This window comes from Prosopis cineraria, unplaced genomic scaffold, assembly GCF_029017545.1.
Source record: "Prosopis cineraria cultivar Desert tree isolate PC_DT_omini unplaced genomic scaffold, ASM2901754v1 PC3, whole genome shotgun sequence".
Taxonomy (NCBI): Eukaryota; Viridiplantae; Streptophyta; class Magnoliopsida; order Fabales; family Fabaceae; genus Prosopis; species Prosopis cineraria.
In genome coordinates, this window is record NW_026555334.1 from 24,392,167 (window position 1) to 24,408,643 (window position 16,477).

Below are 16,477 nucleotides of genomic sequence, written 5' to 3' on the forward strand. Positions count from 1 at the left end.
ATGGACAAGAAAAAAATGAGTAAATATTAAAATAACTATAATATTATTATGTCAAAATATATCATAAAGCATATCTCACCAAAATTTAAGATTAACATAAACTAATAAGTTACCTTAAATCAAAGAACAAGATTTAATATTAAAATATATACTAATATATATTTAGTGGCTGAGAACCTTTGGTTAGTGGGGGTGTTTTAAAGAAATTAAAAATTTATTATTTAAATTTTAAATACAATATGTTTAACTTTTTTTTTAAATTGATTAGCGGATTATATTTGCACTCCTCTATTCAAAATAAAATATATATTTATATTGAAATTTAAATTGTAGCATTACATTGCAATGTTATTTTTTTTCCTAATTGAGTGAGATTGATTTTTTAGTGGGTTTAAAATCTTAAATTTTGTGGGAAAAGTGTAAATGTTTCTTATGCTAACATGCAATTTTTCCCAAGTCAGTGGTATAGGTACGCAAGTGAATACTCCTACCTAATATATCTATACATATATTAAATTAGGATGCAAAAACACACGTGTTAGTGTATTAGTAAGCCAAATCAGCTCCTTGTTTTTTTCTTCCCTCTTGATACGTGGATGCCGGTTTATTAATTTAACAAAAATAAAATAACGTATCCCCAATATATCACTTTGAAACACAATGCACGCATACAATGTATTAATTTTAGGATTTAATTTTTTTAATTTACAGAAAATATGATCATAATTTTATTTTGCGTATAAATTACTTTTTCTAATAGTCAAGTTTGAATTATTATTTCTCCTCAATTTCTCCTTAATTTGTTGACTATGACCATTTTATGCTATATTTAGCAGCAAGACTTGAAGTAATTAATATCTGCATTTTTTTTATTTGTGATTGAATTGTGATTCTATTTTGTGATATATCTTAATTTTGATCTGTGATTAAATTGCAATGATTTAAAGTTAGACTATTTTTTACGGTTTAAAATTTGCAAAATTCCCGTATAGATATCTTTATTGATTTTAAATTACGTCAATGTTTTTGAAATTATTAGGTCAATTTTAAATTAGGCAACCTAGGGAATCTATTTCTTGCACTAATACTTATTTAATTGATTGTTTTGTGAATAATTTGTAAAAGTATGTTTTGTAAAACAATTTAAATGTTTAATGTTTTTGGAAACTCAATGCAAGTGGGTTATGTCGCAAAATGACAAAATATTGTTGAAATAATGATTTTGATTAGATTATGATCTGAGGAATATGATATGTGGAAATGAGCATGACTTACTTATATGATCATAGTAATAGGTGAGAATTTACTTTAGAAGAGTTAACGTATTATTAATATCCACATAAATAGTACCAACACTGTAGATAGATCTGGTGTTTGGCCTTGATTCATTACCTTAATATCACACAATTTAGGTGTGGGGTAGGTTATGCCCTTAATATCACCTGGGATAGGGTGTGAATTAAGGCATCACGACACCCTTGTAATTTGAGATAGGGTTATTTGTAGCTTGAGAGTGAATGTTGTATTTTTGATCAAGTTGCCCCTCATAATTTGTAAGCTTGGGTTATATAATACTTCCAAGAAAATATATATATATATATATATATAAGGTAGGATTCCTCTCAAAGTTTTTGAAAAATTTACATGTTCCCTTCTATTTTGCAAAATGCTAAGTATTTAATTCCCATGTTTAGGTTAAAAAAAAAGTTTGTTGGGTTGCATATACCAATGTAGTAAATCAATTTATTATAGTTCTTTTTATAAATTAATATTATTTGTGATTTTAAACTTTAGCCTTTTTTTTTTGTAATAATAAAGTTTTGCTTGACTACTTTTCTCATAACTAAGAGTGTATTTGGGAGTTTATGATTGAATGGAAAGGAACAGTCATTGATGGAATGTAATGGAATGGAGCAGAGTGGAGTGGAATAAAACAAATTTTTTTATTATTTGGGAGTTTTATGATGGGAAGGAATGGTTTTATATGACCATTGTTTGGAAATTATTATAAAATAAATGGAACAAAACAGTTTAAAACTTTTTTCTTCCAATATTATCCATATAACTAAATTTAAAAATAATAATAATATCCATTAAAAAAATTATAATACTTTTGCAAAAATAATAATAATAATAATAATAGTAATAAAAATTAATGGTTAAACAAGATATTCAAGAATCTATATATATCTATATCTATATCTATATATATATATATAATAGAAGAATAACAAGCACATCTCTATAGATGACAAGTGTCATTTTCTTCAAATACTACAATTTTAGAAAGCCACATAAGATTTCATTTACAAAATTATTTTTAATTCATAAATATAATTTATTTTTATTTTTTCATTTCAGTAACTTCTTAACCTATGATCTAACAATTTCATAATCCCACGATTCCTCTTTTAGATATGGTTAGTTATTCAATATTCTATCATTTTAATAACTTCTTTGCCCTAAATTTAGTTTTTTATCTTTTTAATTCATGCATATAATTAAATTTAAATATGGATAGTTATTTAGATTATTCATTCCAATAACTTCTTAACCCATGATTTAATAATTTCCTAACCCCATGATTCCTCTTTTAGATATGGTTAACTATTCAGTATCCTATCATTCTAATAACCTCCTTGCTCTACGATTTAATTTGTAATTTTTTTAATTCATGCATATAATTAAATTTAAATATGAATAGTTATTTAGATTATTCTATCATTCTAATAACTTCTTAGATTCATGATGTAAAGAGCGTCCTAAATTAGGATTTAATCATCATACTAACCATGGTTAATCAAGGACTAACCCAAATGGATTATCCAATATGAGATTAACCCAAATGAATTCTTAATATGTATTTTTTTAAAAAAATATTTAATATAAAGGGATCCCAAGTCTTTAAAATATTTTAAGAACTCATATCATTCAATTAAACCTATACGGAAGCATGATAATAACTATTTTTACTTGCACAAATATTTTGGCCCGTAATTATAGCACAAGCATCAAACCACATTTCCTAGGGCCCAAAATACATTTCCCCCAACAGAAAACCCATAATGCAAGTGGATCAAGAATATATTATCCTAGTTGGCAATATCATAAACTAAATACACATATCAAATAAAAGGAGAGAAGCCTACAGAAGTGATTATTATCACTTGGCCTAATGCTCCTTTCCTCTATTCTTCTGAGATGAGCTAGCTCCTGTAATATGTTAAAAAAGAGGGATGAGTACAATCACTTAGTAACCAAGGTACATCTAAGTTGTACAAATGCATGGTAATTAATCATGAATGCAAGTGGCTAATACGTTTATCAAAGTGACTATGTAAATAATCACATTAATAACATGTTAATCACATTAACATCTAACTCATATGAATAATCTTAAGAATAAAGTCAAGTACAAACTTTGCACAAATGGCTATATATACATTATTCAGAAAATTAATACATATTCTCATTTCCATAATTATAATCATATTCTCAACATAGCCATCAATCACTCAAATGGCATGATAATAATAATATGCATGATCAATCTCTTCCTTATATCCCCCCTTATTTTCTCTGACATGAAATCCGTGGGCCAACAATCGGAAGGGATCGTCCATGTGGTGAGACTACCTAAAGCCTTAATCATATCATGAGGGGTTACCGGGCCAGGGTTACCTTACTCACTTATGAACACGGTTTCCCCCAAATCACACTCTATGGGGTGTCATACCCAAAACTAGCTCTACCCAAAACTCCAGGTAGGCCAGTAGGGTCAAGTCCCTTAATAGGAACAATGCTACAGTACCTTACAAGGTAAGTAGCGGCTATAACCCCTAGGATTATTGATTAATAGCCAAGTACCATATGGATTTTGTATAACTGCTAACTCCTTCACTAAGGCGAACTCCCGCCATATGATCATGCTCATGAGAAAATGCATTTCAAAAACTTATATATATAATTGAAAATTATCCCACATGCTCATCAACTTTCTTGCTCAACAAACATCAAGAATCATCATATTTCAATCATGTCTCTTGCATCAATTTTTTTTAAAATTATCATACAAAACCACATTAGCATCATGTAAAACTCAACATGCTCATACCATTCATCACTGTGCATAATCCACGACTTATATCCAAGAGTGTACACATAATCATTAACCATCAATCTTATTACTCACACCAAGTCATAATTAACTTGGTCACAAGTCATAGAGTCTCAACAAAGCCACATGCATTACAAACAATCATTTTAAAATTTAGACATATATATATATATATATTTATTTCACCAACATAATTAATTAAGTAACATACAAATGCATAAAATAGATTTCCCTCTGTTACCTCAACCTTTGAGAGGTCAAAGGTTACCCTTCAAGTTACAATACTTTCAAAGCTTGAATGGTGTCAAAGGAAATTAATCTACAATTAATCATATCTCAATGTGTCAATAATATTATTAACACAATTTTTACTCATACTCTAATACCTAAGTATTTATTTTATTTTATTTCATTTTTTAAGACCTTAGTCTTAGCCTCTTAAGTTCTAAAATTTAATTTCATATATTTGAACCTATCTACTTGGTTCAATAGTCTCCTTCACAATAATTTAATTCAAATAATTTTCTAATATCAAAATTTCCCTTTTTATTCCAAAAATTTGCACATAAATTTACCCAAAAATTGTAAACTTGATTTCAAGCCTAGAATCATTATTCTATAGCCATAATAATTTATTTCTCATCTCAAATAATCATCTAAATATCAACAAATCAATTTATATTTTCGAATTTAACCAAAAATCTACCCATAGGGATCTAGGGATAAACTCAAATGCCTCAAATTCCAATTCTATCAACAAAATAATACTCTAGAATATTTATTATATTACCAACAACCTCAACAACCAGATTTTCTCATCAAAAATTCATCCCTCTTTCAAACCTTAGAATTTTTATTTTCCCTCATTTCTCTCCCACTCTCCTATCATCATAACTTCCCACAATTGTTTTTCTTATTTTTAGTTTTAAAATTTTAATTACACAAATATACGATCATATTGAGCAGTTATAAAGCACATAAGATTTTCTTTTAATTCTAATATCATTCAATTGCTCCATTCCCTCATCAAGACAAGTAGAATCATAAAACTCTCATTATCTTTGGCTTCTCCCTTCATCACCAATGCCCTCTCACCCCCTATGTCATCTTTTATGATAATTTTTCATTCCTAATCAATGGTGTGATAAGGTTGTTATGTGCTTGTAGATATCAAAAGAGCAATTTATTTTTTGATATATGTCATATTCATGGTAGATACCAAGTAATTGCACATAAGCATGCATTTTGTAATTTTTTTACTGAATTTTTCTCCATCATTCTAAATCTGTCTTTTATAAACAATAGAATTGAAAAACTTACTGTGCTCTATTTTCATGAAGTTATAGTTTCATAGAATTTAATTTTTAGTTTTTGGAATATTTATTGTAAATTGTATGATGATCTGTTAATTATTTTACAACTCTGCATGTATATTAAAATTGAATGAAGAGGAAGATATATATTGACATGGTTCTTCACATCAATGCAAAGTAATTTTTTTTCCACTTTTCATATATCTTGGCTCTTAGGCATCTCTTTATAAATCTTTTTTGAAAAGCATACTCATAATAATTTACTCATAGTGATCCAAATTTCTTAATGTCAAATGATATTTTAATGATTTATGTTTAGTTTTAATTTTTATTTGAATTATAAATGTCAAATGAATTAATCAAATTTCAAATTTTAAAATTATATATAATTTGTATTTGAAGATAATGACTTAACCTTCAAGTTTGTGTTTTGATCTTGATGATATTTTATATTGTAATATCTCAGTTACAGGATTTGAAAATATTAATATTTGTGTTGAAAATTAAAATTTTAATATATATTAATATTTATTTGTTGATATTTATAAATCATAAAAATTATACTACTTAAAACAATTTTCTACCCTCACATGATTTAATGGAAAAGATGGAGCCATGCAATTTTTATATTTACCTTATAATCTTAATTTTTCATGGATTATATATAAGAAAAACATTACAAACTATGTAATTATTAGATAAACCTACGAATAATAAAAAAAATACAAAATCACAATATCAGCATAATAAAAATAATAAAGTATATTGTGGTTTACAAAGAAAATACTTCAACAACTGTGGGTGTTAGACTTAATCAACTATGGTAACTTCCCTATTAGAGTGAAAACAAAGCAAAGAAGATTGGTAGATGAGCCGAAGAAAAGAGGCGAAAGGTATGGAGAGAGAGGCCACCATGTTTTTGGGCATTTGAGGATTCATGATGAATTCTTTAATTTTTATTTTTATAATTCTACACTCATCTTATTAGTTAATATTGTAATTTATTTTATGTAAATTTTTTTCATTTGTATTGATTAACATTCTAAAATAAAATTATTTTAAGTTACAAAAATACACCGTACATTACATAGGTACCATACTAGTTAAGCATAAAAAGAGAAAGCAAATAATAGAACTATTTGTGCAAACATTCCTGTTGCACAAAAGGAAAACACAACAGAGTCATAGTGTTAAAAGGCATGACAGATAGAGATGGCAAGAGTAAGAGATATATGGTGGGAGGTATGGCTATACATTATGCTTGAATGCCCGATTAGCCCAGCCTTGCCTAAAAGTTATCATAAATTATATTATTTTTATGATGTTTTAGACATTTTTTACTATTACAATTTTTTAAATATCTTTCAAAATTACTTTTGATTCTAATATTAGTTTTATGAAGAATATATTTTAAATAATAATAATATTTTTTAAGGAAAATTTTTTATATATTTTTCAAAAAATACTTGTAAAAATATTTTCGGGTCAATTGGGTTAGCCTGGTGCAAACTACATATTGAGCTAGGAATTGGGCTGGGATGATGCCTGGCCCAACCTTGCCCATATGCAATCCTAATAGGGACGGATCTAGATCCAGCTTTATAAGGGGACCAAAATGCAAAAATATATTATAGTGGGGGGCTAAAATTAATTTTAACATCTTTTACAAAGGAAAACCAAGTTAATTTAACAATTTTTTGTACCTTAGGGTTGCATGCCCCCTTGTAGATCTGTCTTTGAACCTTAGTAAGAGGTGAGAGAGATGGTTGGAAAATGAAAATAAAATACGAGATTTTTTTATTAGGATGGGAGGTTAGGGGTGTTTTTGTAAATAAAATAATTATACTGTATCAATGTCACTCCATCCTTGATCCCCCCAATTTGAAGAATAAAAAATATTGAGTTATGGATAGCAAAGGAGGGCTTTAGAGGCCCTTCCTTGCCATTTCATCTTTTTTTTTTAAAAAAAAAATCACAATGGCTTATATCTTTTAGTCATCCCACTCCATTCCATTCCTCTCTAAAAAAAAAAAACTCTCTCAAACATAGTGTAAGGCCATACATGGAAGGGAGAGAGATACATCAAACTTTGGAGAGAGAAAAAAAAGGAAAAAAGAAGGAAAGTGAGGTGGGAGTACATGAATAAAAGAAGGAAAAGACATAAAATATTAAATAAATATAGAATGGGGATGAATTTGTGGTGAGAAGTGTTTTTGTAATCTCAAATGAATCCATCAGTGGTAAGTGACGTAATAAATTATAAACCACTTGCCTCTCCAACCTTTTTTTATAAATAGCCAGACAATCAAGTAAAGGGGAATGAAAAAAATTTACCAAGTATAAGAGTGAGACAAAATCTTGGATATAGAGACATGGGAAAAGAAAAGGAGCAATACAATAAGATTTTTCCTTAAAATTTTTCCTTGTCTTTTAATGATATTGAGATAATATGTTTAATTTTTTTAGTTAATACTATTGTTTAGTCTCTATGAAAATTCTTTTAAATATTTGTTATTAATTATCCTGATTCTCTAGTATGTATTTTAACCACCCAACCACACATATCTTTAGGCTAAAATAACATGTGTATGTGTGTGTGCGTTTTTTGTTTGTTTGTTCTCTCTTTAACAAAAGGCTTGAGATAAAGAGGAAAATTACACATGATTACCCCACTCACATGTTAGGGTTTCTAGTTGTAGTTTATGCTTCCGAGAATATACATATTTAATTATTTAAAATTAATATATATATATATATATATAGTTTGTATTAATTTTATAAACATAATTATTTATTTACTATATAGTTATTCATTTAAAATTAATTTGCTACATGTATCTATAGTTTTAGTTTTAAGTAATAATTATTCATTTGCTCATTTACATTTAGTATAGTAAGTCATATTTAATTATTTTTATAATTGTTGCATTATTAATAATAATTTCTTATTTACTGTTCTATATACTATGCATGATTTGATTAAATTTATTTACATTAATTACTTCCTTAAATAAATAATTAGTATTTATTTAATGCATACAAATTAATATGTTTTAGTATTAGCAATAATTGTTTAAACCATGCATTGACTCTTTTAATTTGTCTTAGTTACTCAATGAACTTTTTCTTTGAGAGATTATTAGATATATATATATATATATATATATATTCATTGTTGCCAATGTTTATTTTTTGGTATTATGACCGTTATGATTAAAATTATTTCTTTGATATATATATATATTCCCGAAAAAATTATAAGTGTTTATTGTGATATGTTACATTGCATGAGTTAGTTTTGAAGACTTGTTTGTGATCAAATCGATGTCAATGGCTATTGGCTTTTGGTAATTAGTTTGGGCATGTAATTTTGTGAAAATTTATAGAAAAAGTGCAAGTTTTTAAAAGAGTGTCTAAATTTTGATTGAGTAATAATTTGATTATAAAACTAAATCCATTAGTTAGAGCTTAGAAAGAGCCTTCTGTAGACATATAGTTCGCATCAATTAGACGTCGAATGGAGAATTGGCACACGTTAGAAATTACCCTAAAAGGTATCAAATTCATAACAGAAATTATTATCAAAATTCGTGCAATTGCATCGTATCGCATGATGCCATGAGCCACGGTGCATGTCACAGAGGTGAATATGATGCGGCATACGCCCTAAAATTTTTTAGAATTTTCTTGTTTTCACACTTTTTAGCAAATGCACTCATATTTGAAATGATTCCATACTTCCACATATTTGTGAACTTTGATTTGTCTAATTGTAAGACTTTAAAAATAATTGTAGTTTTGTAAACTTGGGATCCCTACTTTTCTAATGATTTGAAACTTGGTATTATGATAACTACCTTAATCCCATTCCTTGTTACTTGAGAATTGGACTTAATTTTGGGATTACAATGAGGAGGATATTACATAAGTGTTATGAGAAGTATGTGGGAGAATATTAACAGTACTTATATTTTATATATAATTATGTTGTTTATACTTATATTGTTTTAATTGTCATTCTTTCTGGCATAGGTAGAATAGTTGGTGTAACATCTTAAGTTCTCTCATTAGTAATTATCAGCTTTTTCAAGGGGTAATTTGGTCAATTTAGATTAATTGTTATTTAGCAAGGTTTATGGAGACTAATATAGTTTTTGAATCCTTAGACAGCCTTAGAAGAGGATTAGGTCGAGATTCGAGCGGGCCATAGATTGGAACGAAGTTTAAAATTTCATGGGGCTTTCTATGCCATGCGCCGTAGCGGGTGAGTTAGTATGTCGTGGCGCACGTGCAAAATCTGCACTTATCAGATCACGAAAACATACTGAAAACAGAAGAAAGAAGAAGGAAAAATGAGAGAGCGATGGAGGAGAGCTTTTGGTCTGCTAAGGCACGATCCCTAGGCTACTTTAAGGGAATTTGGAGCTTGATTTACTATTGGGTAAGCTGTACATTCCCTCTTCTCCCTCCTTTATGCAAAAATCTGAACATTTGGGGTAATGGGGGCTTTGATTTCGGTTCCCTTGGATTTAGACCAAACCCATTAGTTTATTTAAGATCTTAGAGAGTTAAATCAAGCTTTTAACCCTAAGTTTATAAGTTTTGTGGTGATTGAGAATTTTTGATAAAGGTTTGAACGAATCCTAAGTATAATTTGAGAATTTTGAGATAATGTGAAACATTGATTAGCGAATTTGGTGTGTTGAAATGTGTAATAGGATGGTTAGAGTGTGTAGGAATGGTTGATGTTGTTAAAAAATGAATTTAAATATTTTAAGCACTTAGAACCTAATGAATTCAGAGTTATCCGAAGTGATAATTGATGATTGTCACCTATTGGTGTAGATTGAGTGTTGCTCGGGCCATATTGTGCGTATAGAACGTGTGGAGCTAACGTTGAGCCACGGTAACTCTTTTTGTGTGACAAAAGGGTTGAGGTAACTATATAGTTTAATGTGTTTATTAACTATTGTAACTGTGTATAAGTAATTTTAAATGATAAATTTGTGGTTGTGAAGAGTTTTGTGCATAATTTGACATTATAAATGATTTTAGTATGAAAAAGTGTTTTGTAAATGGTTATTATTTCTAATTGAAATATATATACTATGTATATAAGTGTGATGTAAAAATGTAATGAAAAGTAGTAAAAATTATGAAAGAGTATGATCATAGGGGGTGGGAGTTCACCCGAGATATGTGAGAATATGTGTGTGTGGAGATATGTGAGTGAAAAATCCATATGGTCGAGCTGACACCATGGGACATCTGGTATAGCATTATATAAGACTATTACCATAGGACATTCGGGCAGTCTGGCAACTCCCTAATGCCCATTAGGGTGCGGTTAAGAGTCAATGACGCCTCTATCACAAATGTGTGAAGAGGGAAAAACTATAGTCCATAGGTAGGTTAGATTACCTTTGGCCGGGTATTTCTACCACCGAAAGTGTGCTTAGGTCAACAAGTGGTTAAACCAGGAGAGCCTATGGTTTCATGTCGGGAAGCATTGGAGGTTCGGTGGTTAGATAATCATGCTAGTGTAAAAAACTATGTGTTTTGTTGAGAAGAGATACATATATCTCATAATTTTTGGTATGCTTGATAATACTATAGTTTTGATACTTTTTCATGATTATTTGTGGTAATAAACATTTAATGAGCTATATTGGTTACTGAGATGTTTATCTCATCCCGTGGTTATATTTTACAGGCAAAGGCTCCGATAGGGGCAAGGGGAAGGAAGGGGCATTTAAAGAGTGAAGAGCGTTATTGTATAACTCTTCCCTTTTCTCTTTTTGTGTGTTGTAACAAATATTGTCACTAAATAATGCCAACTTATGAACATGATATTATTTGGATATCAGTTGTATGAAATTATGATAAGTATGTATATCTTGATCCAAGAATGATTATATGGATTAATTGTGTGCTTGGCCAAGTTGCTTACAAGTGATTTATATACATTTATTAAGTGTTTTGAGTGTCAAAATGACCAATTGATTGATGTATTGAATTTTGTCCACCCTATTGTGTTTTTGTCCAATAGGGGTTTGGTGGTCATTTTGAGCATGATTGCTTAATTGTGTGATGTGAATGGATTGTTATGTGGTGTATGGTCCATTTGAGGTGATCAAGTTATCTTTGGGGCTAATGGCATTGTGTATTGTGAGTTGGACACCATAGTATGTGTTTTGTTGTGAAAATGAACCATTTTGGGTTCGAGTGTTCATCTTTTAAATGGATGATTGTTTAAGTATGAGGCCAGTGCCATTAGCTAGATGGCTCAAAGAGCTTCGTGTGGATACTTGAATCATTCAAATCAGATGTTGGATGGTGAAATGACGCGCTTTGAAAGTTAAAAGAAAAGTCATGACAGCAATCTGCTATCATAATAGCAAGTGCGCGCCACGACGCAAGAGGCCTTCTAGGGATTCGTCCCTCTGTGCCATCCGCTGCGGCAAACATATCAGTATTTGCTAAAAAATGGCGTTTAAGCCAGATTTTATTGTAGTTTGTTTCCCATGCTTCCTTATTTGCTCTTAATCAATTTTTAACTATGGTTTGAGCTCAAACAATATATTAAAAAAGGTTTTTTTAGGATCTTAATGTTTTAATTAATTTTCTTTAAATCCTTAAGTTGTGGTAACTTCTTCTGAGGATTCGACTTAATTCGAGTTATCACAAGGATGTGTGAGTATTGTCCTGGTAATGTCAAGGCGGACATTATAGTTGGTATTGAGATTAATCACCTTAATACTCACTACTTTACTATGAGAAAGAAATGGCTTCACATAAGAGAAGTAATACTAGTAACAATAACCATATAACAAATGATTTAGTTCATACCATCAAAGGAATAACTGCTGAAATGAAAGCACAAGTAGAAAAACAGCTATTACTATTAAAGAACAAGCTACTTCCACTGCTCAATTAGTACAAATGTTTCAAGAAAGTCAGGATGAAAACATAAACTTTACTAATAGGAATCAATCATTTGTTATGGAATTCTAAAATTTTGTTAACCTATGTATGATTCAAGATTTTTTGGGCCTTATCAAATTTAAAAAGGCCAAACTTCCATCCTTTCAAGGAGAATATAAGCCAACTATGGCAGATGAATGGTTAAAGTAGTTGGAAAATGTTTTTGAAGTTATGCAATGTGCACATAATTGAAAGGTTTCTTTTGCCACGTATATGTTGGTAGGATATGTTTATAACTGGTGGAAGGAAACGAAGCAAGCTATGGAACGTCATCAAAATGTGATAACTTGGGAAGGGTTCAAAGCCACTTTTCTAGATAAATATTTTCCAAAAAATGTCAAACATGAGAAGGAGATAGAGTTTTTTAGATTGGTTCAAGGAATTATGACTATAGATCAATATGTCACAAAGTTTGAAGAATTAACAAAGCACTCCTCTTATCTCATTAATAACCAAGATGAGTCTTCAAAAGCAAGGAAGTTTGAAGCTGATCTAAGATCCGATATTCATGAGGCGGTAACTGCTCTCAAAATTCAAGACTATGCAAACTTAGTTAATAAGTGTAGAGCAATAGAAAGACATTTGATAGATATCAAGAGAGCTAAACAAAATAAAAATTTCTGGACCATAAAAATAAGACAAGATTTGTACAAAGAACAAATTTCAAATCACCATTAAATCAAAAGAATGGCATCTTAGCTATTCCATTATGCAAGATTTATGGAAAACCCTATAGGAGCAAGCCCTATTACTTTAGCTAGAATTTTTGCTACAGTTGTGAAAAAATTGGTCATTATTCTTGTGAATGCCTAAAGAACAAAAGGAAGGTCCCAGAAGAAAAAGCCCTAACTAAAAAGGCTGTGATCAGAGGAAGGGTTTATACTATAAATGAAAAGGATCTTAGTCAATCTACTAATTTGGTGAAAGGTACGTGTGTTATAAACAATAGTCCTTTGCTCGCACTTTATGATTTAGGAGAACTCACTTCTTCATAGCTAATAATTCTATGAAGAAATTAGGCTTACGTGTTTCCAACATTCCTTATTAGTTAGAGGTCTCAACTCCTATAGGGAAAAATGTTTGTATAACCCTTATAAGTTTAAATTGCCCTATTAAGATTGAAAATCAATCCTATGTTGTCAACCTAATCTGCCTACCTTTGATAGATGTTGATATCATCTTAGGCATGGATTGACTAAATGAAAATTGAATAACCATTGATTGTTTCAAAAAGTCTTGTGATAGTTCCTTCCAAACCCATGAACTTAGCTTACCTTTTTGCCTATTCTAAGAGTATGGAAATAGAGCAAGGGGACATAGATCTTCTTCTCTCAAAGCTTGAAGGAAAGCCTAGACCCAAATAAATTCCAATAGTAAAGAATTACCTTGATGTATTTCCTTCAAAAATTATCACCCTTCCCTCAGATAGAGAAATTGAACTAACCATTAATCTAATTCCAGGAAGCAAACCTATTTCTATAGCACCTTATAGGATGTCTCATCTAGAATTAAAGGAACTAAAGGTACAAATAGAAGATTTATTAGGGAGAGCCTTTCTTATTTATCAAAAAGAAGGATGGTAGCCTTAAGTTGTGTATTGATTATAAGCAATCAAATAAATTGATTATTAAGAATAAATATTCACCCCTAGAATAGATGATTTTTTAGACCAATTGAAGGATCATTTGTTTTTTCAAAGATTGACCTTCGATCAAGATATCACCAAATTAGGGTTAGAAAAGAGGATATATTTAAAACATCTTTTAGAACCCGATATGGATATTATGAATTCTTAGTAATGCCTTTCGAACTAACCAATACGCTAGCAATATTTATGGATTATATCAATTGAATTTTCAGACCCTATTTGGATCAATTTGTGGTATTATTTATAGATGATATATTGATTTATTCAAGGTCCATAATGGAGCACGAGCAACATCTTCATATAATGTTGCAAATCTTAAAAGATAAGTAATTATTTGCAAAGTTTAAAAAGTATGAGTTTTGGATGAGAAAGGTTAAATTCTAAGGTCATGTTATTGGGTATCAATAGACCTAAACAAAGTATTTGTTGTAGTTTAATGAAAAATACCTCAATCAATAATGGAAATAAGAAGTTTTCTAGGATTGGCTGGTTATTATAGGAGGTTCATAAAAGAATTTTCCTAATAGCTTTACCCCTAACTGGACTAACTAGGAAAGGACCATCATTCTTATGGACCTCAAAATGTGACACTAGTTTCTAAATTTTGAAAGAAAGATTGATCACTTCTCCAGTTTTAATCCTCCCTAACCTTTAAGAAAATTTTGATGTTTACACTGATACATCCAAAAAGGGGTTAGGTTGTGCATTAATGGAAAATGGGAAGGTAGTTGCGTATACATCTAGACAACTTAGGACATATGAAATAAACTATCCTACCAATGATTTAGAATTAGCTGCTATTATGTTTGCCTTAAAAATTTGGAGGCACTACTTATATAGAGCTAGTATTAAGGCTTTCACTTATCGTAAAAGCCTTAAATATCTTTTTGATAAAAAAGAATTGAACATGAGATAAAGGAGATGGATGGAGTTTATTAAATATTATGAGTTCAAGGTTAAATATCATCTTGGAAAAGCAAATATAGTTACAGGTGCACTCAATAGAAAATCCCTACAACTTTCCCATTTGATGATAGAAGAAGCTAAGATGTTATAATACTTTAGAGACAATAGATTCTCTATGATGATCTTGCCTCATAACATACAGATAAGTACTCTAAGAGTAGGTTGTGACTTAAAGGATCAAATTAAACAAGCTTAATATAAAAATCTATTCCTATAGAGTCAAGTGAATCACAAAGGATTTTCTCAAGTTATAGATGGAACGATTCTATTTTAGGGAAGAATCTATATAGCATAAATAGAGGGAGTTAGAAAGCAAATTCTGGAAGAAGCACATAAAAGACCCTGGATGTAACACTTGCCCTGAGTATTATTCAAAAATCACACTATTCAAACAAATTAAGTGTGGTTAAGGAGTTGATCTTAAAACCAACTTAGGAAATAGATCATTTAAATCACTAAATAAATACATCATTGTAAAATAAACATTTAAAACCTTTAGAAAAATTTATAGGTTCCACCTATAGTGCACGAAAGTAAGCTAGACGAAAGTGGGATAAAAAAATTTTGTCATGACAGCATTAAATTATTACTATGATAGCCCCCCGGGCTAACTTCTGGGAGGTGCCGTTCCGCTATTTGACCTCCGATTAAAATGATTTTAAATCTCATACATCATTTTTAATGATTACTAGTAGTGTACCAAGTTACAAAACAATCTAATGGTTGGATTAGAATTTGGACACTCTACAAGATTGGATAAATTTGCTATCATGACAGCACTTCTGAACCAACTTTTGGAGTGCACAATTTCATCATTTAACCTCCGATTGGAGCAATTTCAAAGCCCACATGTCACTTTTAAAGAGTATTATTAGCAAACCAAATTTTGAAAATATTCAACTAATGGAATGAAATTTGTACGTGTTGCAAATTCAGCCACTTTGCTATCATGACAGCATTAAATAACTTAATGTTGTCGTGACAGCACCTCTAAACCAACTTTTAGAGTGCACCATTTTTCCATACGATATTCAATTAAGGTGATTCCAAAGCTCACATGAAGATTATAAAATTTTTTACTTGTAACCCAAATTTTAAAAAAATCCAATGGTCGGATTAAAATTTACACACCTAGATGCAAAAGTGCTACCTTTTAGTAAAAATCATTTTCTAAATTATCCAAATCTCATCTCAATGGTCACAAACTTATGGGAACACTTTGGAAATGTCAAATAGGCCTAAGAGTACCTGATAAAACATTTAAGTGATGGAAAAACTCTTTATATCAAAATTTAACCACCCAGGTGCCATTTCCCAAAATGAACCCTAAGCCCTCAAAATTTACAAATCACACAAGAGTGGCCAAAAATCATTTCAAATACCATATAAACATATGAATACATATGGTAAAAATTTTCACTTGGCTCAAAGATCTTCGTGGGGCCCATG